Source organism: Suncus etruscus, chromosome 11, assembly GCF_024139225.1.
Source record: "Suncus etruscus isolate mSunEtr1 chromosome 11, mSunEtr1.pri.cur, whole genome shotgun sequence".
NCBI lineage: Eukaryota > Metazoa > Chordata > Mammalia > Eulipotyphla > Soricidae > Suncus > Suncus etruscus.
Genome location: NC_064858.1, coordinates 63,502,606 through 63,527,852, shown reverse-complemented (window position 1 = coordinate 63,527,852; position 25,247 = coordinate 63,502,606). Strand labels below are relative to the sequence as shown.

Sequence of the window (25,247 nt, the reverse complement as noted above, 5' to 3'; positions counted from 1 at the left end):
TTTGCAAAAAAATATAACCTCATCAAAAGTGGGGAGAAGGAATTAACAGACATTTCCTCAAATCAAAATACATATAGCTAAAAATACACATGAAAAAAAAAATGCTCCACAGCACTCATCATAAGGAATTTTACAACATAAGGAGGAAAACAACAATAGGTATTACCTCACATGTATGAGTCTGGAATACATCAGAAGAACAGCCAGTACTGGTATGGATGACTTGAGAAAGGAACTCTCATATGCTGCTATGGGAATGTAGACTTGTCTATCCTTTTTTTTTAAAAAAAAAAAAAACATTATGGATATACCTCCCAAAACTAAAAATTGAACTTCCATATGATCAAGCAATGCTACTCTTATGAATTTATCCTAGGAACACAAAGACACAATATAAAAATGCCTCTGCACTCCTATCTTCATTGCAGCACTGTTTTGGGGCCACACCAGGCTATGCTCAGGAGTTACTACTGGCTATGCTCTCAGAAATCTCTCCTGGCTTGAGGGACTATATGGGACACTGGGGATTGAACCCAGGTCTGTCCTGGGTCAGCCATGTGCAAGGCAAACATCCTACCACTGTGATATCAATCTGGCCCCCATTACAGCACTATTTAAAATAGCCAGAATCTGGACACCAGATGCCTATACAACAGATGACTGGCTAAAGAAAGTGTGGTATATCTACACAATGGAACACTATGCAACCATTAAAATAAGTCATAAAAGTTGCTTATATGTGGATTGATATGGAGATTACTATACTGAGATAAATGAGTCAGAGGGTGAGGACTAGACCTACGAATAACGTCATTTGTGGGATACAAGAAAATATGATAGTATGATAATTATATTCAGAAAGAATTGAGATGGAGGTCATTAGGACCAGTCCTTAGTAGGAAGCTTTTCAGAATGAGTGATGAGTGCAGGTAGCATAGAAAAGATCTACTATGACAATTATAGCTGGAACTGGTCACTTTGGACAAGAATTCAGGACTGAAAAGGAATAAAGTGACATGCACAGCAGCCCTTCATTAACAATAGTGCAAACCACAAAGTGTCAAAAGGAAATAGAGAAAGAGAAAGGGAGAGAGAAGCAAAATGCCTTCCTCAGAGATATGCAGGGGCTGGAGGTGAGGGGAAAATGGGTGACATTTGTAGCAGGAAAAGTACACTGGTAAATGGTGGTGTACATTCTATTACAGAAACCTGACTATGAACAATTTTGCAACCAAAATACTTAAACAAAGCCTTAAAAACACCAGTTAAAGTAACCCTCGAGATGATGGCTGTTCGCTTTCTACCTAAATATTTACCTATAATTTAAGAATTTTCCAACATTTGTGATAGGAACAGTAGATCAGGTCTTGCCTGACACGCAACATATTCATTTCTCTCTCTAGCTCCCCATATGGTCCCTCCAAGCCTGTCATGAGTCAATACAGTATCAAAAGTAAGCCCTGAGCCCTGTCAGATGTGGCCCCAAATAAACAAACAAAAGATCTTGAATCTTAGAATGTGTTGTGTTGTGCCATTGCTCATACAAAACAAAATAGTAAAGAATGGTGCTTGAAAAAAACAAACAGCAAAATCAATGCTCATGGACTCTTCCTTGTTTTTTCTATTATTGCAGTTAATCAGATATATGCACATTTCATGTATCTGATGTGTAAGCTATATCACCCAAATAAAGTTTAGTGTAGTATGTATTCATATATATTATATTTATATGTTATGTATTCATATATATTATATTCATATGTTTATTACAGTAAACAAATACCATATTTTTATTTTTATATACTTATATATTGCATTTATATTTTATATTTATAAATAAATCCATGGATCACACACAAAGAAAACAAAAAGAAGGAATAATCAAAGTCTAGTTAAGTAATGTTCAAGGCATTATTTTTAGATTCTGTCAATTAGTTATTTTAACTAAAAATATGGAAGATAATGGGAAAATATTATATTAATGGATTCAATAACAAGCCCATTATTACTAGAGCTTTTGTGTTATCTGAAACTCTAGAGATTATAGCTAAGAAGCAGACAGGTAAAAAGAACATGCATTACACTAAATAGTGTATAATGTTACTGCATTATTTATTATGTACTCTTTATATATATATATATATATATATATATATATATATATATATATTTGTAGCTGCAAGATTGACCTTAGCTACTCATAGTTTGATGAATATGCATATCATAAAGGCAATGTGATAAAATGCCCTATTATATCATTAAGTAGGAACATGAACTCGTATTATAAAATTCAGGAAGATTATAGCTTTAAGATACTAATGCTCAAACACTTAAGTGTAAGCCAAAAGATGCTTATAATTCAGACATGGCTGCAAAAAATTGTTTTCTCCTTTAGTATTATAACTGTTCAGGTCATCTATCTTCAATTAATATAGCAAAAACAGTGTTATAAATGCAGGAGGAAGACCAAAATGATAGAATGTCATTAAATATTATTTTCATTCTATCAGGAAGATACAAAAATCAAATATTTTCATATTGTTATTTATGAGGTATGTCATCATAGTTGAAAGAATATATTGAGTAAAAACATAATTTGGATAAAAGAACAAGGCCTCTGCTATTATAAAGCCAATTATTCTTCAAAGAAAGAAAACAGTATGATTTATACATATATATAATTATTCATTCTGTTTACTTTCTCAAGATATTCTATAAGAAGTTAGCACTTGATGACTCAGTTTTTCAAATGTTAAGTAATATTGGTGGCAATAAGATAATACATTAATTCAAGGGTATAGTTTTATTTGTTACTTAGTTCTTTGAATTAGTATAGTTTATTTGTTATTTAGTTCCTTGATATTAAATTCAAAAATTGTCTATGCCATTATTACAATTTCTATATTTTTATTGGAGAAAAGAATCAGAAGGCCCATCAGACACATTCTCTGATGTGGATGGCTGCCTCATTACCTGCATGGAATTTCACCAATAGCCTGCAGTGAAAAACTGTTTGGAGAGTTGGAAAAATTTGTAGAGATATTTTTGAAATTAATGTCATGGTACTGACATTATATTCCCTTCATAGTAGTTGGATTAAAATTAATTCTTCCTTGGGTATTTACAGGACAAAATATGGCCTCTATCAAATTTTTGTTGCCCAGAGAGTTTTTGAGTACAAAACAATATAACTTACACAACTTTCTTCAAACTTCTGATTCAAACCGATCCCAAGAGCTAGTCCACAACTAGAAATGTACTTTATAAATATGCTATCTATATTTAACAAAGAACCGAATGATGCAAATTAAATAAGAATTGACTCCCATTTGAAACATAGCCTCAGATATTGAGTCTTCCTGGAAAGCTGAAAGATTATACTTTTCTTTCTCTACTTTACAAATAAAGACAAAAAAAACACATAGCCTCAAGGAATGGTAGACAGATCCACCCTTTCCTTTAGTCAGACTCCAGAGAACTCAGTTCTCTGTGCTTCTCCCAGATGGACCCAGGGATCACCGTTCCTTGACCCCTGCCTGCTTTGGCGCCAGCAGACTGTTTTTTGAGGGCCACACGTGAAGCTGCTTTGTGATCCCTGGGTCCAACAAAAAAGATCACAGGGGAAAAAAACCTTTTTAATATAGTATGAACCCCATTGCAATACACAGAAATACACTTAAAGGGTGATAATGAGGAAACAACAAAGGACAACTGCATGTGTGGAGTATGAGGATGGCAGCTCTGATGAGCCAAAAAGTGCCAATTACCTGGTTGACTTCTCAGAAAGGGAGTTTAGAGTGGAGATATGAAAGATGTTCATGTAACTCAAGGGGAGCATAGATCGATCTGAACAGACCACAAATATGGAAATTAGAAAACTCCGAACTGAAATAATGGGACTGAAAAATGCAATAGAGTTAATGCAAAATTCTATGGAAAGCCTCTCCAATAGAGTAACAGAAGGTGAAGTCAGAATTAGTCAGTTAGAAATGAGAGGCACAATAACTCTATATAACAATAGAGATTTGAAAAGAACCTCAAAGAAGATTTTGAACAAATGAAAATAGAAATGTTGGATAAATTCAACAGAAACAACATAAGAATCATTGGAGTCCCAGAAACACAGGAGGAGAATCCCAGAAAGAATAAAAAATCAAGGGCATCATTACAAAGAATCTCCCAGAGATAATGACTGTATGCAACCAAATCCTGCATGCCTGAAGAGTACCAGCTAAAAGAGATCCAAAAAAAAGCACCCCAAGACACATACTAATCACAATGACAAATCCCGCACATAGGATAGGATACTGAAAGCAGCAAGATCCAAAAGGGAAATTATATTCAAAGGATTATCCTTAAGATTTACAACAGACATATCACAAGAAACTCTCAAGGTCAGAAGACAGTGGTGGGATATTGTGACAAGACTGAATGAAATGGAGGCTTCACCTAGAATAATGTACCCAGCTCAACTCACATTCAGGTTTGAAGGAAGGATCCATAGCTTCATGGATAAACAACAGCTCAGAAATTTTACAAATACAAAACCAGCCTTAAAGGAGAAACTGAAAGGCCTACTTTAAGATAAGATAGACCAACAGACACATCAATCTTATAAATAAATATGGCATTAACTCACATGACAATCATCTCTCTCGATGTCAATGGATTAAATGGACCAGTTAAGAGGCATAGAGTGGCAAAATGGATCAAAGAGATGAACCCAACTTTCTGCTGCCTACAAGAAACACAACTGAACAGTCATAACAAACACGGACTCAAAATCAAAGGCTGGAGGAAAATCATCCAAGCAAACAACAGCCTTAAAAAAAAGCTAGGGTGGCAGTATTAATATTTAACAATGCAAACTTTAGACTCAGAAAAGTTGTAAGGGATAAAGATGGACACTACGTACTAATCAAGGGATATGTACAGCAGGAAGAAATTTCACTATTAAGTATATATGCAACCTGAATAGCCTAATAACATAGCTCATAGAATTAGAAAATGATCAACAATAGGAACCAAAAATAGAGAGACAGAAGGAAATAACAAAGCTTAGAGCAGAAATCAATGAAGTGGAAACCCAAAAAACAATCCAAAAGATCAATGAAAGCAGAAGTTGATTCTTTGAAAAAATAAATAAGATCTTTAGACCATTGACAAAACACACAAAGAAAGAGAAAGAGAGAGAGAAACTTGATAATCCATATTAGAAATGAAAAGGGGAGATGAATACAGATATTACAGAGATTCAAAGGGTAATCAGAGATCACTTCGAGAACCTAGAAAATGGATAAATTTTTGAACTCTTATAATCTTCCGTGGTTGAACAAGGAGGATGTAGCATATCTAAACACCCCCATCACTATTGAGGAAATTAAAATGTAATCAAATGTCTCCCCAAAAATAAAAGCCCAGGTCCAGATGGATTCACTAATGAATTCTTTCAAACTTTTACTACTAATTTTGGCCAGGCTCTTTCATGAAATTGAAAAAATGGGAACATTTCCAGACAGCTTCTATGAAGCCAATATCACCTTGATACCAAAAACAGACAGAGATACAGCCAAAAAAGAAAATTACAGACCAATATCTTTGATGAATACAGATGCAAAGATCCTCAATAAAATTCTGGCAAATAGAATTCAATGCCTTATCAAGAAGATCATTAACTATGATCAAGTAGGTTTCATCCCAGGAATGCAAGGATGGTTTAACATTTGTAAATCCATCAACATAAAACACAACATCAACAAGAAGAAAAATAAAAATTACATGGTCATATCAATCGACGCAGTGAAAGCATTCAATAAGGTTCAAAACCCATTCTTGATAAAAACTCTCAGCAAGATGGGAATGACAGGAACCTTTCTCAATCTAGTCAAGGCCATTTATCACAAACCAATAGCAAATATTATCCTCAATGGAGAGAAACTGAAGGCTTTCCCTCTAAACTCCGGTACAAGACAAGGTTACCCCCTCTCATCACTCCTATTTAACATAGTACTGGAAGTACTTGCTATAGCAATTAGGCAAGAAAAATATATCAAGGGAATCCAGATAGGAAAGGAAGAAGTCAAGCTCGCACTGTTCGCAGATGACATGATCATATACTTAGAAAACCCTAAATATTCTATCAAAAAACTTTTAGAAACAATAGATACATATAGCAACATAGCAGACTATAAAATTAACACAGAGAAATCAATGGCCTTTTTATACACCAATAAGATAGGGAAGACAAGGATATTAAGAAAAAAAACCCATTCACATTAGACTCACATAAACTCAAATAACTTGGAGTCTACTTGACTAAGGATGTGAAGGACCTATACAAAGAAAACTATAAAACCCTGCTACAAGAAATAAGAGAGGACACATGGAAATGGAAATCCATACCCTGCTCTTGGATTGGAAGGATTAATATCATTAAAATGACAATACTCCCCAAAACTTTGTACAGATTTAATGTGATCCCTATAAAGTTACCCATGATATTTTTCAAAGAAGTGGTTCAAACATTTCTGAAATTCATTTAAAACAACAAGCAACCACGAACAGCTAAAGCAATACTTGGGAAAAGGAATATGGGAGGTATTACTTACCCTAACTTTAAATTGTATTACAAAACAATAGTTTTTAAAACAGCATGGTATTGAAATAAAGACAGACCCTCATATCAGTAGAACAGGCTTGAGTACTCAGAGAATGTTCCCCAGATATACCATCACCTAATTTTTGATAAAGGTGCAAGAAATCCTAAATGGAACAGGGAAGGCCTCTTCAATAATTGGTGTTGGCACAACTGGCTATCCACATGTAAAAGAGCGAATTTAGACCTCCAGTTAACTTCATGTACAAAGGTAAAATTCAAATGGATTAAAGTCCTAGATATCAGACCTGAAACCATAAAGTATATAGAACAACATGTAGGTCAAACAGTCCATGACATTGAGACTAAAGGTATCTTTAAAGAGGAAACCCTACTCTCCAAACAAGTGAAAGCAGAAATAAATAAATGGGACTATATTAAGCCTAAAAGCTTCTGTACCTTAAAGGAAATAGTGTCCAGAATACAAGAGCCACCCGCTGAGTAGGAGAAACTATTCACCCAATACCCATCAGACAAAGAGTTATTATCCAGAATATACAAGGCACTGACAGAACGGTATGAGAAAAAAATATCTACCCCATCAAAAATGGGGAGAAGAAATAAACAGACACTTTGACAAAAAAGAAATACAAATGGCTAAAAGGCACATGTAAAATGCTTCACATCACATCAGGGAGATGCAAATCAAAACAACTATGAGGTACCATCTCACACCACAGAGTTGGCACACATCAGGAAAAATGAGAACCAGCAGTGCTGGCAGGGATGTGGAGAGGAAGGAACTCTTATTCACTGCTGGTTGGAATGCTATCTGGTCCAACCTTTGTGGAAAATAATAAGGAGATTTCTCCAAAAGCTGGAAGTTGAGCTCCCATACGATCCAGCTATACCACTCCAAGGGATATATCCTAGGAACACAAAAATACAATACAAAAATCCCTTTCTCACACCTATATTCATAACAGTGTTATTTACAATAGCTAGACTCTGGAAACAGCCTAGATGCCCCCAATAGATGAATGGTTAGAGAAACTATGGTACATATACACAATGGAATATTATGCAGCCATCAGAAGAAATGAAGTCATGAAATTTTCCTATACATGGATGTTCATGGAATCTATTATGCTGAGTAAAATAAGTCAGAGGGAGAGATGTGAACACAGAATGTTCTCCCTCATCTATGGGTTTTGAGAAAAATGAAAACATTTGTGTAATGATTCTCAGAGACAAAATAGAGGAGGACTGGAGGATCCAGCTCCTGACATGAAGCTTACCACAGGGATCATTTAGTGCAGTCACAGAGATAATTACACTGAGAACTATCATAACAAAATCTGAATGAATGAGTGAGGTAGAAAGCCTGTCTAGAGTACAGGCCAGTGTGGGGTGAGGAGGAAGGACACTTGGAATATTGGTCATGAGAATGTTGCACTGGTGAAAGATTTTATATATTTATATATATAAATAAAATATATATAATACATATATATATAAAATATATATATAATCAAAAATAAAAGATAAGGCCTCCTAATTCTTTTTTTTTTTTTTTTTGGTTTTTGGGCCACACCCTGTGACGCTCAGGGGTTACTCCTGGCTATGCACTCAGAAGTTGCTCCTGGCTTCTTGGAGGACCATATGGGACGCCGGGGGATCGAACCACGGTCTGTCCTAGGCTAGCGCAGGCAAGGCAGGCACCTTACCTCCAGCGCCACCGCCCGGCCCCAGGCCTCCTAATTCTTAACACAGGCTATGTTCTTTACACTGACTGTATATAAAGAAGAAGTACAATAAACGCACCCCATATACACCTCAACACAGGCCCTTTGTTTGGTCTGTATTTTGAATTGGGGGACAAAAAATAAAACATAGCCTCTACAATTTTTGTGCACATAGCCAGGATTAAACCCTGAGTGTCACTGTGTGTGGCCCAAAACCCAAAAGTAAATAAATAAATGGCTTCTATTAAATTATGTTTACTCTAAATAAAATTGAATGATTAATAAACTTTATTAACTCTTTAAAATGGCTTATTATTCCCTCTATTTTTTCTCTATTATTCCCTCATTTACTTTTTCCTCTATTAATTTCCCTCTATTTTAACTATAAGTTCTGAGCACTACCAGGTGTGGTTCAAACAATAATAACAACAGCAACCAAGCACATTTTTCTATTTAGAATCTTTTTTAATCCTTGTTAACATTCAAAAATTAAGGTTTTGTTTACACAAACATTATCTTTTTCCTGGTAAAATAATAACCAAAGCAAATGTTAGCATCTTTAAACTTCTAGATACAAGAACATTTCATGATAGGATATGAGATAAAATGTCATTTAATTAATGTGAGGCTCAGAAAGACTTCTATCAGATATTTTAACAGAATCTTGAGCATAACACAGTGGGTAGGGCACTTACCTTGCAGGTAGCCCACCCAATTCGGTACATCTCATTCCATATAGCACCCACGCTTCTGCCAAGAATGATTTCTGAGTGTAGAGACAGGAGTAAACTCTTATCCTAACAAGGTGTGCCCACCAAAATCAAAGCAGAACATAACAAAAATATATCAAAACAGAATTTAATGTGGTAGTAAAGATATATTATTCACCAAGTAATGAAGATTTCTAGGAATTATGCTACAAATCCCACCCTTACATTCAAGAAAAACTTCTTTAGTCAAATGTGTACTTTGTTATTCCTCATCAGACAAAGTGGTTTTGATGTAGCTTTGAGCTCTAGTAGTTTAAAAGTGCGGTGACTTTTTAGATTTACAATTCTGTGAATAAGAACTACAGCACCATGATACATTCATTCTTCATTTCCTTTTCCTTAAAATGTGCAATATGGCTTTCAAGAAATTGCCTTCATAAATGGACCCGGGTGGTTCTTTTTATTGTGTGTGTGTGTGTGTGTGTGTGTGTGTGTGTGTGTGTGTGTGAGTGCCTAAAACTTGGATGACAAAGCTTGAGTGACAAAGCTTGTGTAGGCTAACAATAAATGCCACCCTTTTTGAAAAATGCTTAGCTTAAAGAATAGATTATCAACAAAAATATATAAAACATTTAAAATAAATTCTATTAATAAATCTGCATGTTCAAAGAGTACATATTTAGGTAGTAGAATTTTCTTTTTAGTAATTTTTGCTGACATTTTGATGCAAAAAAAAAGTAATATTTGAAGGTATCTGTATATTTAATGTACCAAAACTTGGTCTTCTAGATAATATTTAATACTTAGCAACAATATTTTGGATTCAGTAATGATCTGAAGAGTAAGTAAAATGAGAAATGCATTTTAAATGTGTAGAATAATAAAATAACATGTGTATAGTTTTATTCATACTAAGATATTTTTTAAAATGGATATGTATTAACTAATTTGAGGTATATTTTAAAATCTTAAGTCCCACTTCAAATTTTTAACAAAACATTTCAAAATAAAACATTACTTTTTAAAACAATGACATTTTTTAGTCATGAATAAATGCTAAAAAATACAAGGGCTATATCCTGGGCACATAGACTTAACTGTTAGTAATAAATTTTTGGAATCAAAGAATTATGTAGCATAAATATTTTAAAATTATCCAGTTCCATAAATTTTTAAATACTGATTTCCTCTTCATATTTAAGCTAAAAGACTCTCTCATTTGACCATCAGCAAAAAATGAATTATATTGTTATTTTCTGTATGCACGTAATTGGTTCCTCTCTTTTTTACTGGAAGAATATTTCTGCTTCAAATCTCTTTTCTCTTAATTACTGTGAGTTTCAGAGGACAGTCCAGGTAGAAAAAGGGAACTCAGTAATGTACAGATAGGCAGATAATTTAAAACTCTATATGAACTACATATTTTATATAATTAAATAATCATTTTATTTATTTATTTATTTGCCTCTATTTTTAACTACACCTGGTGATGCTCAGGGGCTAATCTTAGCTTTGCTCAGGAAGCCTCCATGTCATGGTCAGGGGACTATATGAAACACTGGTAACTGAACTAAATTGCCCTATCAGCTGTTCTATGGCTCCAGCCTCTAAATATTCCATTTTAGTAAATAAATCTAGAATTAATTAGCTTCATTCATCAGAAAGATTAAGATACAAATATATTTAAACCATATATTTAGGTGTTTAAAGTATATATATATATATATATATATATATATATATATATATATATATATATATATATATATTCCTGAAACATACAATAATTTAAAGCATTATTGCCTGAATAAAAAATAGATTTTACTTCTTTGTTGTTTTGAGGGAAACACCTGGGGGTGCTCAGGTATTCCTCTTGAATGGGTTCAGACAATCAGTTGGACTGATAAAGACTGGATCTAGTTCTGCCTTTTGCAAGGCAATCATTTTACCTGCTCTACTCCCTCTGAAAAAGTAAGTCTTTTTTGTTTTTTGGTTTGGTTTTTTGTTTTTGGGCCACACCCGGTGACACTCAGGAGTTACTCCCAGCTATGTACTCGAAAATTGCTCCTGGCTTGGGGGAGCATATGGGAGCCCTGGGATCGAGTCAGGTCTATCCTGGGTCAACTGTGTGCAGGACAAATGTCCTATCACCTGTGCCAACACTCTGGTCCCCCAAAGTAAGTCTTTTAAAGTAAAAAAAAATGAATTTAACTATTGAAACATCTATTTTGGAGTAATACTTGAGACAAATTTAGGATTATGACTAGTACACCATTGTCACAAGAGTGTATCTCCTTTTATATTTTAAAGACATTACTGGTTTATTCATTTTATAAGTTATCCCAGGAATAGTAATATTAGTAATGAACTTGGACTGTAAGTTTAAATAATAGAAAAACATACTTTATAAAAATTATTGATTATTCGTAAAATTTCCTAACACACTATGTATTAACTTTGAAAATAAGTATCTTTAAGTATATTAAAACAAAAAATTACTAGCATTATCTGAGAATAATATAAATAAATAAGCTTTTGTGCTTATATTTTCCTTGATTAATAATACTCACACATGATAATTTGTGAAAATTATTTTTACTGATTAGGTTGACTATACATTTAATGGGGTTTACTCCAAAGCAACAAATTTTCTGATCTTTACCATATTTTATCAAAGTTATACATCATAGCATACTATTGACACTTTAAAGTTGAATTACAATCAGTAATGTTATTGCTTAACTATTTAAATAGATAAATATATTTTCATTGTAAAGACAATCTTGTTTTCATTTTTATGTATAAGTAAAATGATATGTTTATTAAAATAATTTTATTTTTTATAATATTTTGCATTTGAAAGCATTGCTGAAAAATATTCATAATTACCCAATAATAAAATTACATAATTTTGTAGTTATTTTAAACTAAAAACATTTGATTCTATTAATGATATGCTCTAAAACACATGATAGCATGAATATTATTTTATATTGTGAATATAATTTTATTTTACATTATAGTTCACAGCACACAGACTCACTAAAGAGTAAACATTCTAAAATGTGTTCTAAAAATATTCTCATAGCATATGTAATAATTTATCTCAAAATATAGTCTGAAGTATCCTATGCCATATATGACAAAAAGATGCCATTGTTGTGCCTGAGCAGTGGCGTAAGTGGTAAGGTGTCTGCCTTGCACGTACTATCCTAGTATGGACCTAGGTTTCATCTCCAGTGTCCTATATGGTCCCCCAAGCCAGGAGCGATTTCTGAGCACATAACCATGGTAACCCCTGTGTGTCACTGGTGTGGCCAAAAAAAGAAAAAAAAAAGGTGCCATTTAAAAGTATATGTGATATTAAGATCAGGTTAAGGTTTGTGGAATTCAAATAAATATATATGATGTCACCCTTTCTTACTTATTCTAAAATTGTTTTAGAATATTCTTATGCAGAGTTTAGTGTTTATAAAAAATAAAAATTATAAAGTTTATGTTTTCTGAAAAATCCATATTTTATTGTAATTTAGCAGGAATAATGTCATTTTTTAAATTTGTATTGTGGTCAGTGAATTACAAATCTTTCACAGTAATATTTAAGGAACATAGTAACAATGAATGAGGGACATTCCCACAACCAGTGTTGTCCTCCCTCCACACATGTTCCCTCCCAGCATGCATCCCACATCTCCCTCCTTTACCCCCTGTAATGACAGTGCAACTGTTTTCCCCTTGTACAGCTTGTTGTAGATTAAGTATCAATTCTGTTGTCATTGATTTTGGATTTAGTATTCAAGTCTGATTATTTTTTATTTCCAAATGAACATGCAACTGTCTGGTCTTGGTACCATCTATTTTTCCCCCTCCAATTATTAGGCTGATCAAGGGAATTCTAGTAATGAGGCTCTATTGGAGATATAAGAAGAGATATGGGAGAGGCCAGAGTAGTGGCACTAGAGGTGTAAAGCGTCTGCCTTACCTAGGACGTCTAGCTAGGTGTCCTATTCTAGGATGGACCATGGTTCAATACCCTGGTGTCCCATATATTCCCCTTAAGTTAGGTGTGATTTCTGAGCTCGTAGCCAGGAGTAACCCCTGAACATCAATGTGTATGTCCCCAAAACAAAAACAACAAAATCAAACAAACAAAAAACCAGATATTGGGAGAAGAGAAATAAAAAATGGCAAACAAAAAAGAGAAAAACTAGGAGAACTAGGAGAAGTCTGTCTAGGTGTTAAAATAACCATTTAGAAGAAGGGGAAAAAGAAGAAAAAGGTAACAAAAAAACACAAAACAAAAAAACAACAAAAACAAAAAACAATAAGGAAGTAACAACAAAAGTACAAAAACAATAAACCAAAACCCAAAACTATCAGCTACAAACACACAAAAATAAAAGCAAAACAAAACATAAAAACCAGACCAGCAACTTCTGAAAAAAGGGTTGTTTCTTCTTCTTCTTCTTCTTCTTCTTCTTCTTCTTCTTCTTCTTCTTCTTCTTCTTCTTCTTCTTCTTCTTCTTCTTCTTCTTCTTCTTTCTTCTTCTTCTTCATTTTCTTCTTCTTCTTTCTTCTTCTTCTTCCTCTTCTTCTTCCTCCTCCTCCTCCTCTTCTTCTTCCTCTTCTTCTTCTTCCTCCTTCTCTTCTTCTGCCTCTTCTTCCTTCTTCTTCCTTCTTTTTCTTCTTTTTCTTCTTCCTCTTCCTCTTCTTCTTCTTCTTCCTTCTTCTTCTGCCATCTTCTTCCTTCTTCCTTCTTCTTCTTCTTCTTCTTCTTCTTCTTCTTCTTCTTCTTCTTCTTCTTCTTCTTCTTCTTCCTTCTTCTTCTACTATTTTCTCTTTTTATTGTTCTTCATCATCTTGCTTTTCTTGTTCTTTTTCTTGTTGCTGTTCTTTTTCTTGTTGTTCATCTTCTTTTTGCATAGGCAGAGTAAATATTGAGGAAATTAGAACTGAAATTTTCTTGGCCTAAATACAGGGTTTATCAGCCCTTGAAGCATACTGCCATGTGAACAACTACAGGCTCTATACGCACTTATTTACACACCTCAAGGTCTTTTTATGGTGCCAGAAAATTGTCTACGCAGGTGTCGGTGATGACATCCCACCTCTGCAGCTGAAGATCTTGATATTTGTGTAGCTCAAAGTGCAAAGGCTAGGAAAGGTTTCTTTCTTCCTATTTTTTTTTTGCTTTCTTAGAAATCTTTATTTTTTAATTTTATTTAAAAACCTTGATTACATACATGATTGTGTTTGGGTTTCAGTCATGTAAAGAACACCACCCATCACCAGTGCAACATTCCCATCACCAATGTCCCAAGTCTCCCTCCTTCCCACCCGAACCCCGCCTGTACTCTAAACAGGCTCTCCATTTCCCTCATACATTCTCATTATTAGGACAGTTCAAAATGTAGTTATTTCTCTAACTAAACTCATTAGTCCTTGTGGTGAGCTTCCTGAGGTGAGCTGGAACTTCCAGCTCTTTTCTCTCTTGTGCCTGAAAATTATTATTCCAAGAATGTCTTTCATTTTTCTTAAAACCCATAGATTAGTGAGACCATTCTGTGTTTTTCTCTCTCTCTCTCTCTGACTTATTTTACTCAGCATAATAGATTCCGCGTACATCCAAGTATAGGAAAATTTCATGACTTCATCTTTCCTGACAGCTGCATAATATTCCATTGTGTATATGTACCACAGTTTCTTCAGCCATTTCTCTGTTGAAGAGCATCTTGAGTGTTTCCATAGTATTGCTATGGTAAATAGTGCTACAATGAATATAGGTGTAAGGAAGGGGTTTTTGTATTGTATTTTTGTGTTTCTAGGGTATATTCCTAGGAGTGGTATAGATGGATCATATGGAAGCTCGATTTCCAGTTTCTGGAGGAATCTCCCTATTGATTTCCATATAGGTTGAACTAGACGGCATTCCCACCAGCAGTGGATAAGAGTTCCTTTCTCTCCACATCCCTGCCAACACTGTTGATTCACAGTCTTTGTGATGTGTGCCATTCTCTGTGGTGTGAGGTGGTATCTCATTGTTGTTATGATTTGCATCTCCCTGATGATTAGTGATGTGTAGCATTTTTTCATGTGTCTTTTGGCCATTTGTATTTCTTCTTTCTCAAAGTGTCTATTCATTTCTTCTGCCCATTTTTTGATGGGATTAGATTTTTTTTCTTGAAAAGTTCTGTCAGTGACTGGTATATTTTGGAGATTAGCCCCTTATCTGATGGGTATTGGGTGAATAGTTTCTCCCACTCAGTGGGAGGCTCTTGTATCCTGGGCACTATTTCCTTTGAGGTGCAGAAGCTTCTCAGCTTAATATATTTCCATCTGTTAATCTCTGCTTTCACGTGCTTGGAGAGTGCAGTTCCTCCTTGAAGATGCCTGTAATGTCCTGGAGAGTCTTGCCTATGTGCTGTTCTATATATCTTATGGTTTTGGGGCTGATATCAACGTCTTTAATCCATTTGGATTTTACCTTCATACATGATGATAGCTGGGGGTCTAAGTTCAATTTTTTGCAAGCGGCTTTCCAATTGTGCCAACACCATTTGTTGAAGAGGCTTTACCTGCTCCATTTAGGGTTTCCTGCTCCTTTATCAAAAATTAGTTGATTGTATGTCTGGGGAACATTTTCTGAGTATTCAAGCCTATTCCACTGAGCTGAGGACCTGTCCTTATTCCACTACCATGCTGTTTTGATAACTATTGCTTTGTAGTACAGTTTAAAGTTGGGGAAAGTAATTCCTCCCATATTCTTTTTCCCAATGATTGCTTTAGCTATTCTAGGGTGTTTATTGTTCCAAACAAATTTCAAAAGTGCTGATCCACTTCTTTGACGAATGTCATTTGTATCTTTAGAGGGATAGCATTAAATCTGTATAATGCCTTGGGGAGTATTGCCATTTTGATGATGTTAATCCTGCCAATCCATGAGCATGGTATGCATTTCCATTTCTGCGTGTCCTCTCTTATTTCTTGGAGCAGAGTTTTATAGTTTTCTTTGTATAGGTCCTTCACATTTTTAGTCAAGTTGATTCCAAGATATTTGAGTTTGTGTGGCACTATTGTGAATGGGGTTGTTTTCTTAATGTCCATTTCTTCCTTATTACTATTGGTGTATAGAAAGGCCATTGCTTTTTGTGTGTTAGTTTTGTAGCCTGCCACCTTGCTATATAAGTCTATTGTTTCTAGAAGCTTTTTGGAAGAGTCTTTAGGGTTTTCTAAGTAGAGTATCATGTCATCTGCAAACATAAGAGCTTGACTTCTTCCTTTTCTATCTGGATTCCCTTGATATTTTTTTTGCCTAATCGCTATAGCAAGTACTTCCAGTGCTATGTTGAATAGGAGTGGTGAGTGAAGACAGCCTTGTCTTCTGCCAGAATTTAGAGGGAAGGCTTTTATTTTTTCTCCATTGAGGATAATTTTTGCCAGTGGCTTGTGGTAGATGGCCTTAAATATATTGAGAAAGGTTCCTTCCATTTCAATCTTGCTGAGAGTTTTGATCAAGAATGGGTGTTGGACCTTATGAAATGCTTTCTCTTCATCTATTGATATGATCATGTGGTTTTTATTTTTCTTGTTGTTGATGTTGTGTATTATATTAATAGATTTATGGATGTTAAACTATTCTTGCATTCCTGGAATGAAACCTACTTGATCGTAGTAAATGATCTTCTTAATGAGGCATTGAATCCTATTTGCCAGGATTTTGTTCAGGAATATTGCATCTGCATTCATCAGCGATATTGGTCTGTAATTTTCTTTTTTCCTAGCATCTCTGTCTGGCATAGACATCAAGGTGATGTTGGCTTTATAAAAGCTATTTGGAAGTGTTTCCGTTTGTTCAATTTCATGAAAATGTCTTACCAGGATTGGTAGTAGTTCCTCTTGAAACGTTTAAAGAATTCATTAGTGAATCCATCTGGGCTTGGGCTTTAGTTTTTGGGCAGACATTTGAATACCGTTTTAATTTCATCAATGGTGATGGGGGTGTTTAGATATGCTACATCCTCTTCCTTCAACTGTGGAAGATTATAAGAGTCCAAGAATTTATCCATTTCTTTCAGGTTCTCATTATTTTGGCGTAGAGTTTCTCAAAGTAGTTTCTGATTACCCTTTAAATCTTTTTCATTCAGTAGTGATTTCTCCTTTTTCATTCCTAATACAAGTTATAAAGTTTTTCACTCTCTCTCTTTCTCTCTTTGTTAGGTTTGCCAGTGGTCTATCAGTCTTGTTTATTTTTTCAAAGAACCAACTTCTACTTTCGTTGATCTTTCTGTTTGTTCTTTGGGTTTCCACTTCATTGATTTCTGCTCTCAGCTTTGTTATTTCCTTCTGTCTCCCTATTTTTGAGTCCTTTTGTTGAGCACTTTCTAGTTCTATTAGCTGTGTCATTAAGCTACTCAGGTAAGCTCCTTCTTCCTTCCTGATGTGTGCTTGCAAAGCTATAAATTTTCCTCTCAGTACTGCTTTTGCTGTGTCCCATAAGTTCTGATAGTTTGTGTCTTTATTGTCATTTGTTTCCAGGAACCTATTGATTTCCTCCTTGATTTCATCTTAGACCCACTGGTTATTCACTATGAGGCTGTTTAACTTCCAGGTGTTAATATTTTTCTTCTGAGTCCCTTTGGAATTCCCAAATAATTTCAGAGCCTTGTGGTCAGCGAAAGTAGTCTGCAAAATTTCTATTATCTTGATTTTATGGAGGTATGTTTTATGTGCAGCATGTAGTCTATCCTGCAGAATGTCCCATATACATTGGAGAAGAATGTGTATCCAGGTTTCTGGGGATGGAGTGTCCTATATATATTTACTAGGCCTCTTTCTTCCATTTCTCTCCTCAGGTCTAGTATATTCTTGTTGGTTTTCAGTCTGGTTGACCTATCAAGTGTTGACAAAGCCATGTTGAGGTCCCCCACAATTATTGATATTATTTTTAGATTTGTCAACAGTGGTATTAAATATTTTGCTGGCCCCTCATTCGGAGTATATAAGTTTAGGAGAATTATTTCTTCCTGCACTACATACCCCTTGATTAAAAAAATGTCCATATTTGTCCCTTGTTGGTGTGATACCCTGGATTTGGTGTAGATACCTAAGACCCACCCATTTCTGGGAGGGGTCTTGGGAACCGGATACTAGGTGTGACCTTACCTGCAAGACCCGGCCCATTCCTGGGAGGGGTCTTGGAAAAGTTAGATAAGCCTTTGACTGAGGGAATTCAGGCCCTTTCGGCCCTGCTGAGCTCGCTGGCTTTGGGGTCTCTGTTTCGCGTCTTGGACCAGGATGGAGGCCAAAGGGAAGATGGCTGAAACGGTTAAGACGCAGGGTAGCCTAGAATGGCTGAATGCTTAAAAGGTTATGAGATAGGCCACACACATGTGGTGAATAGGGCATGAATAAAGATGATGTTTCCTGAGGCCTGCCTGTGAGTGAGTCTTCATTACGCTGTTCACCTGGGCCTGGGACCCGCCGGCTGGATGGGGAATGAAGCCACATGGCTGGGGCCTAAGCACAAAGGCCTCCATCCATCCCCATCCAGCCCCATCCTTAATAATTTGACAAAACAGTCCCTTACAACCTTCCTGAGTATAAAGTTTGCATTATCTGATATTAGTATGGCCACTCCAGCTTTTTTATGGGTGTTGTTTGCTTGGATAATTTTTCTCCAGCCTTTTATTTTGAGTCTATGTTTGTTCTGACTGTTCAGGTGTATTTCTTGTAGGCAGCAGAAGGTTGGATTGAGTTTTTTGATCAATTTATTCACTCTGTGTCTCTTGACTGGTGCATTTAGTCCATTGACATTGAAAAAAAGAATTGTCCTGGGATTTAATGCCATCTTTATATCAAAATTTGGTGTGTCTTTTGGTTAATCTTGTCTTAAATTAGATCTTTCAGTTTTTCTCTTAAGACTGGTTTTGAGTCTTAAAGTTTCTGAGCTGTTTTTTGTCTGTGAAACCATGTATTCTTCCGTCAAACTGGATAGTGAGTTTTGCTGGGTACAGTAATCTAGGTGAAGCATTCTTTTTATTCAGTCTTGTCACAATATCCCATCACTGCTTTCTGGCATTGAGTGTTTCTGGTGACAGGTCTGCTGTAAAACTCAAGGATGCTTGCTTGAACATAATTTCCCCTTTTGATCTTGCTGTTTTCAGAATTCTGTCTCTATCAGTGGCATTTGTCATTGTGACTAGGATGTGTCTTAGGGTTGTTTTTCTGGGGTCTCTTTTGGTTGATACTCTTTGAGCATGCAGGGTTTGATCACCTATATTCTTTAGCTCTGGAATTTTCTCTTTAATGATGTTCTTGACCGTTGATTCTTCCTGGAAATTTTCTTCTTGGGTCTCTGGGACTCCAATGATTCTTAAGTTGTTTCTGTTGATCTTATCATAGACTTCTATTTTTATTTGTTCCCATTCTTTGACTAATTTTTCCATTGTCTGCTCATTTGCTTTAAGTTTTTTTTTCCAATCTCTCCTGCTGTATGGAATTATTATGTATCTCATCTTCCATAGCACCAAGTCTATTCTCAGCTTCTTATACCCTGTCCCAGAGCTTATCCATTTTGTCATTCACTTTGCTTACTGACTTTTTCAGGCCTGTTATTTGACATGTTATTTCTATTTGGAGTTTTGTGATTTCTGTCTTCATATTTTCTTGGTTCTTATTAGTGATCTGTTCAACTCGATCCATGGTTTCTTTGAGTTCTTTGAGCATCTTCCATATTGCTAGTCTAAAGTCCTTATCTGAGAGGTTGATTAGTTGGTTGGTAATTATCTGGTCATCAGAATTGTCATCCTCATTCTCTATGTCTGATGCTGGCCTGCGTTGTTTCCTCATTGTCACACTTGTATTGTGGGTTTTTCTACATGTTGTGGTGGTATTCATTGGCTATATGATGTAGGCAGCACACTCCTCTGGCTCCTCCCTTTCTGGATGGGCTGACTTGCCTCTAAGGGAGGGGAGTCCTCCGTGGATGAAGCCTCACACAGGATCAAATCTTAGGCCCGAGCATGCACCAGAGAAGACAGTCTGGAGAGAAATGCTTGTTTCTGTGATCCAGCACAGTTCTTAGTGTGATTTTTTTCTTCTTGTTGCGATGGTGTTCTTTTCTTAGAAAGAGCACATGGCCACGTAGCAAAGCGGAGCCAAAGTGCTCTGCTGGAGCTTCTTTTAGGCCCACTCCCAAGAGGTTCACTCAAGAGGACAGTAGACAGACACACACAGGCAGAACTTATAGTTTTTCACACTCGGGCCCCAACTGGGTAGTTGTAGTTTCGTGGATTTTCCCAGCCTGACGTCACAATCAGGGGACCTGGCTTCTGCAAAGCCTAGCCAGTTTTCATGTTATGGAGTCCCGCCCTGGAATTGGCCTCTGGGAGAGCGAGTTTTCTGGAGCCTCTTTTTGGCCCACTCCCAAGAGATTCACGCAAGAGGACAGTAGATCGACACACACAGGCAGTACTCACAGTTTTTCACAGTCCAGGGAAGTTTTCTTTACTGTTCTAGGAGTTCTGTTCCATCACTGTTGTTGTAATCAGTCTTCTGTAATTAGTGGTTTTTGTTTTTGCTCTGATTCTAGGACAAATCCTAGGCGATAGTCTTTCAGCATGGTTCCAGAAGTTCTGCACAGTTGCAGTTGTCAAATTTAGACTTCTGGATTAATGTCATTTTAAAGTGGAGGATATTAGAGTTGGGTATTACTTTTTTCCAAGTTTAATCAGTGTGCCACCTGTTTCAATAATATCATTATGTATAATCTGATTTAGTGTCATAAACTGTTCTGTATATTTCCGATATTCAATCATACTTCAAACTACCCTCTGTGGTCCACTTAGTACACACTTCATAGAAACACAATTTTTGTTTTGCTTTATTTTGTTTTGGGAGGCCACAACCGCTGTCTATGTGCTCAGAAATTGCTTCTAGCTTGGGGGACCATATGTGAAGCCAGGGGATCAAACCCCGGTCTCTCCTAGGCTAGTGCAGGCAAGGCAGATGTCTTACAGATTGCTCCATGGCTCTGGCCCCAGAAACACAATATTTTTATAAGAAGATGGAGACATTTTGAAGCCTTATGTCTTTTATATGCTTTAAGTACATATATTTATAGGTGTTTTTCCATTTTTAGTGGCTCAGTCTAGTCAAGCATTAAATATATAGTTAAAAAATATCAGTAGTCACAAGAGAGTTGACAACTTAAATTAATTAGTTTTAATGAAGAAATTAGCAAGCTAAATATGGGTATATATTGCACCCCACAAAGCAATTGATTCTAATATTGTTTCCAGGCAACTTGTCTATATAGATTAAAAATATGTCCTGCCATTTGATAATACATACATATACACAGAGAGTTTTATAAGAATGATTAAATCGCTTGTGTTTAAAACTAAAAGGTAACTAAATATTGCATTCCAATATGCACATGGTGAAATAAATATAAAATTCTTGTAAAATAAGTCTCTTGGCTTCATTGTGAGAATCTTTAATAAAATTAGACCATCACAGATTTTTAATTACTCATAATACATTTAAGAAGGGAAAACATTTATTTGGGGATGAACTGAGTGTGATTGGTGGATTTATGTCACTGTTTGAGTTTTTTGTCACAAAAATTAACTGAAAAATATCTAATATATTTATTATTCATATAAATGTATTAAGTGATACTTCATCATATTTTGCTTTATTCAGCAATTTATCATGCTATTTCTTATTAATATTTATTTTTGTTTTATTTTTTCTATTTGGTCTGAGTCACTCTCTGCAATTCAAGTATATTTCTATTATTTAAGAAAACATAAATGAATTGGTAGATATAGAAAATAAAAGTAGAAATTTTAATATTTTTCACTCAGTTTAATAAACTTTGTTTTATGAACCACTTTATTTGCCAGTTTTAAGGAGTATACTCCTTAAACATGTACATGAAAATCCCTGAGTTATTGGACTTAACTATTTGAAGGCAGATCCATATGAATTACTTATATGTGGAATATTTAAAAAGCACAAATATAATTCAGAAATTTTTGCAGAATGTAATGCAGAAAAATAAATGTGGAATGCCAAAGTGTGAGGCTGATATATATAAAATGTATATAAGTAATCAAATAGCACCACTTCCAAGTATTAGATAACTAATTGTAATATAGAATAAAGTGATTACAGATAATAAAATTTCATTGTGAATTTTAAAAGATGATAAAAGTGAATCTTAAAAGTCACATCATAATATTACTTACATGTTAATAACTTTAATTAGACATTTATTAAAATGATTATTTCCCAAAATATAAATATAAAGTCACCTTTGTCAGTCATTTATCCCTCAAGAAAATATACCAAAGAATTCCTGGTAAATTTAGATAAACTTTTTCAGAGAATAGTTTAAGAAAAAAATTGGGCCGGAGAGATAGTATGGAGGTATGATGTTTGTCTTGCATGCAGAGGATGGTGGTTCGAATCCAGGCATCCCACATGGTCCTCTGAGCCTGCTAGGAATGATTTCTGAGCATAGAGCCAGGAGTCACCCCTGAGCTCTGCCTGGTGTGACCCAAAAACCGAAAAAAAAATTAAGAAGGCTATAGCAATCACATAAACTCTTGGAATATGTCAAATGACAAATAATTTAAAAAAACAAAACAAACATAAGAAATAAAGATTTTTTAGGAAAGATAATAATGGAATAGAATTTGAAATCTAAATTAGATTTTAGGGCCAGAGCAATAGTACAGCAGGAAGATAATATGCCTCGTATGTGGTCAACAAGGTTTGACATCCAATCAGGGGTCCTCAAACTTTTTAAACAGGGGGCCATTCACTGTCCTTCAGACTGGTGGAGGGCCAGATTATAGTAAAAACAAAAATTATGAACAAATTTCTATGCACACTGCATATATCTTATTTAGAAGTGAAGAAACAAAATGGGAATAAATACAATATGTAGCCCACGGGCCGTAGTTTGAAGACCCCTGTATGATCCCCAAATTCTTCCAAGATAAAATTTTACCACAGATCCAAGGAGCTACTACGTGTGGAACCAAAATAAAAACATAAACAAAAACTTAAATATTTACAAAACAGATCACAAAGCATTGTATGTTGAGCAACTGTAACAAATATAAATGATGAATATAAGTGATAAATTGATAAAATAATATGTACAGTAAGATCAAAACAGTGAGGTCAGTTGTTAAAAATGAAATACGTGGATGATCAATTTAAATGGAATAGACGCTTTTTTCTTAAAATTTAAATCAGTGAAAGAGACAACAAATGGGCAAAAGTCAGGAAGTGACAAAGATATGACATTTGAACAGATCAAACAGTATAGAAAAGATGTATAGAAGCTCAATTTCAAGGGAAATATACAAGCACTGTTATACTATACAAAGGAGAAAAGTAAATTAATGTTTTTTGAGTTGAATCTGAAACCAATACTGAGAGGTACTTCTTTCTTTGCGTCTGCTACATGCAGCTTTCCATCTGTAGACACAATGATTGGAATTTCTTTTTGTTTGTTTTTGGGACACACCCGGTGACACTCAGTTGTCACTCCTGGCTATGCACTCAGAAATCGCTCCTGGCTTGGTGGACCATATGGGACACTGGTGATCGAACCACCGTTCATGCTAGGCTGGAGCGTGCAAGACAGATGCCTTATACCGTGTGCCACCACTCTGGCCCCACAGTGATTGGAATTTGACCACAGTAGAGTAATATAAGAAAGAAGTAGGAGAACAGAAAAGAGATTCTGAGAGAGAGAGAGAGAGAGAGAGAGAGAGAGAGAGAGAGAGAGAGAGAGAGAGAGAGAGAGAGAGAGAGAGAGAGAGACTGGAGTTTTTTTTTATCTGGAAAAAATATTGGGGCCGAGTGACAGCCCAATGGTAGGGCATTTGTCTTGCATGCAGCTAACTTAAGACAGACTCAGGTTCTATTCCTGGCATCCCACATGGTCCCATATGATCTCCCTAGCCTGCTAGGAGCAATTTCTCAGTGAAGGACAGGAGTAACCCCTGAGCACTGCCGGGTATGGCCCCAAAACAGATATAGATAGATAGATGATAGATAGATGATAGATAGGTAGGTAGGTAGATAGATAGATAGATATACATTTTGATATTTTCTATGCATTCAAGTTAATTTTAATAGTCAAGACCTTGAGGGGAATTGATTATTGTGAATAATAAATGTTATTCTCAGAATGGGTTTTAGTGTTGAATAAATTCTCAAGCCACAAAATTCACATGCACCAACCAATACATTGTACAGAAAAATAGATTCTTCTTTTTTTATTATTTCCCTTCTGAATGTGGTGCTTAACCTATTATACTATTTTACTTATTAAGCAACCCTATTATACTTCGTTCAGAAAAATGTAGCAAGTTAACATTATTCTTAAGAGAATAACTTCAAATCCAAGAGTACCTTAATAAAATCCTAAGCACACATTAGCTTGTTTTTATTGATTTTGACAATATTCAACATGTCAGAAATAAAAACATAATTTAGAGCTAAAACAAGATTTCCTTAACTCTAAGTTGTTTTTGTTTGTTTGTTTGTTTTGTTTTTGGGTCACACCTGGCGGTCTTCAGGGGTTATTTCTGGCTCTCTGCTCAGAAATCACTCCTGACAGGCTCAGGGGACCCTATGGGATGCCAGGATTCGAACCAATGTTGGTCCTGGGTCAGCCTCTTTTAAGGCAAATGCTTTACTGCTGTGCTATGTCTAAGTGTGTGTGTTTTTTTATTATTTAGTAATTTCTAAGATAAAATAAATGTAGTTTATGTTGAAGATCTTTTTCTTATCATTGTGTCTTTTGTGGCTTTCTTAACTATGTACCATAATGACTGATTGCTAATAAGATATTGGATATCATGTTACAAGTGTACTTGCTAATGGACTGTTTCACTTTGAACCATTTGAGAACTACTTGTTTATTCAAGTCACTTTTTTAAATTGACATTTTCCTAATTTCATCAGTAGAAGTATCTTTTTAAACTATACTGCATCTTATAAATGGTTGTTCATTTTGTAGGAAAAATGTCCTTTTTCTTAGTGAACCAAATTTAAAGCATTATGTGACTGAATTCTATTAATACTGTAATACACAAGAATTTATGCAAAGTTCCTCTTCAGTTTTAATTGGGGGTGGTATTTAAAGCTTACTCCCAGCTCTGTGCTCAG

The 25,247-nt window shown here is 35.2% G+C and overlaps 1 non-coding gene across 1 annotated transcript; it reads left to right on the top strand.

Annotated features, from left to right (window-relative positions):
- The first annotated feature begins 8,346 nt into the window (after positions 1–8,346).
- Positions 8,347–8,479, top strand: LOC126023208 (small nucleolar RNA SNORA51). Its single transcript, XR_007500411.1, has one exon. It is a non-coding gene; the product is annotated as a small nucleolar RNA SNORA51 (small nucleolar RNA).
- The last annotated feature ends 16,768 nt before the right edge of the window (positions 8,480–25,247 follow it).